This window comes from Morus notabilis, unplaced genomic scaffold, assembly GCF_000414095.1.
Source record: "Morus notabilis unplaced genomic scaffold, ASM41409v2 Scaffold577, whole genome shotgun sequence".
NCBI classification, from domain to species: domain Eukaryota; kingdom Viridiplantae; phylum Streptophyta; class Magnoliopsida; order Rosales; family Moraceae; genus Morus; species Morus notabilis.
Window position 1 is genome coordinate 156,423 of NW_010357321.1, and position 2,733 is coordinate 159,155.

Sequence of the window (2,733 nt, forward strand, 5' to 3'; positions counted from 1 at the left end):
AAATCTGAAACTTTTGGAAAGTTTAGAGAATTATGAGCCGAAGTTGAAAAACAATTAGGTAAACCAATCAAGACACTTCGATCAGATCGATGGGGAGAATACCTAGACCAAGAGTTTCGAGATTTCTTGATTGAAGAAGGTGTAGTATCCCAATTGACTACACCCGGTACACCACAGCAGAATGGTATAGCCGAAAGGAGAAATCAGACTTTACTCGACATAATAAGATCAATGTTGAGTTATTCTTCACTGCATACTTCGTTCTGGGATTATGCCCTAAGAACGGCTGCCTACATTCTGAATAGGGTACCATCTAAGTCTATTCCTAAAACACCCTTAGAGTTGTGGTGCGGTCAAAAACCTAGTTTGAGACACGTGCGCATATGGGGGTGTCCAGCACATGTACTGAAAGGAAAGACTGAGAAGTTGGAACCCAAGTCAGAAGTGTGTATGTTTGTAGGATATCCCGATGGGACAAAGGGAGATTTCTTTTATAGTCCTGAAGATCAAAAGGTGTTTGTATCGACAAATGCCACATTTCTGGAGCATGACTATATGATAGATTTTAAGCCCAGAAGTAAAATAGTATTGGAAGAGTTACTTTTCGATGAGAGTACTTTGCGATGAGATCAGTCCACAACCGACAAGAGTTGTCGAACCACTCAGAGAAAAGACCACAGTTCCTAATCAGACTCCTAAGGCACCTCGTCGTAGTGGGAGGGTAAGCATGTTACCCGACCAGTATACCGGGGAAGCCCAAATCGTCACTGCTGATGACGGTAAGAACGATCCATCGATCTTTAAGGATGCAATAGATGATTCTGATAAAGAAGAATTGCAAGCAGCTATGAAACTCGAGATGGAGTCTATGTACTCTAACTCGGTCTGGCAACTTGTAGATCTACCCGAAGGGGTAAAACCCATTGGATGCAAGTGGATCTACAAGAGCAAGAGATGAGTGGATGGAAAAGTAGAGACTTATAAAGCAAGCCTAGTGGCTAAGGGTTATACCCAAAAGGAGGGAGTTGACTATGAGGAAACTTTCTCGCCAGTAGCTATGCTTAAGTCCATCCGGATACTCCTGGCCATTGCAGCATATTTTGACTATGAGATATGGCAGATGGGTGTCAATACAGGTTTTTTGAATGACTATCTTGAAGAAACCATCTATATGGAACAGCCAGAGGGTTACATAGAGGAAGGCCAAAAGCAAAAAGTCTGCAAACTGCAGAGGTCCATTTATGGACTGAAGTAGTCTTCTAGATCATGGAACATCAGGTTTGATAAGGCTATAAAGTCTTATGGATTTGATCAAAACATTGATGAACCATGCGTCTACAAGTACAAGAAAGAAGAGAAAGTGATCTTCTTAATTCTTTACGTCGATGACATCCTACTCCTTGGGAATGATGTGGGATTGATGACATATGTAAAGGAGTGGTTAGCCAACCAATTCCAAATGAAAGATTTGAGAGAGACAAGCTATGTTCTTGGGATCAAGATTATTCGAGATCGCAAGAAAAAGCTTTTGGCGTTGTCACAAGCATCTTATATAGACAAAGTGTTGTCTAGGTATTCGATGCAGAATTCCAAGAAAGGGAATTTGCCTTCTAGGCATGGTATTTATCTTTCTAAAGAACAATGTCCAAAGACTCCACAACAGGAAGAAGATATGAGACGATATCCCTACGCTTCGGTTGTGGGAAGCCTTATGTATGCCATGTTGTGTACAAGACCAGATATCTGCTATGCAGTGGGAGTGGTCAGTCGCTACCAGTCCAACCCAGGATTAGATCAGTGGGTTGCAGTAAAGTGTATTCTCAAGTATCTTAGGAGAACGAGAAACTATATGTTGATATATTCCGGAGAAGATCTGTCACTCACCGGATATACAGATTCTGATTTCCAATCGGATAAAGATAGTCAACGGTCGACATCTGGATCTACGTTCACTCTTAATGGAGGAGCCGTGGTATGGAGAAGTATAAAGCAAAAGTGTGTTGCTGACTCTACCATGGAAGCTGAATATGTTGCAGCTTCTGAAGCTGCAAAAGAAGCTACATGGCTCAGGAAGTTCGATATTGTGGATAGAGGAGATGTAGCGGTTCTGAAGATCGCGTCAGAGGACAACCTTGCTGACCCGTTCACCAAGACATTGCCATTAAATGTATTTGATTAGCACTTAGATGGATTTGGGATTAGAGACATGACACACCTACTTTAGGACAAGTGGGAAATTGTTGGGAATAGTGTCCTAGAAGCATGAGATGTAATAGGATATTTATTATTTAATTAATAAAAGAGTTTATTCATCATTTTATGTGCATATATTTATGAATATTTTATGAATATCAAATGAAAATTCCGTGATTGTTTATGTAACCTTAAACATAGTATATAAGTGTTATATACGAGAGGATAATATTTAAGGATAATAATTAAAAACATTGTTCATGATGAATTTAATTAAAGTTCAGAATCTTTAATTAAAACATTATTAATACATGTTATTCTCATTTAGAATGAAACGGTATTATCCGCACTGTTAATATGGCGAGATATTAAATGAATGTATTTCGCATAATAAGATTATGTGGAACAAGGACAGACACAATATGAATTTCTAATAATTTTCGTTAAGTATAGAAATTCTAATTGAGTCTACCGATGGTCATATATAGGATGATCTTAATCCTGAGTTCTTAACAAACTCCTATTTATGAATTTATGTCT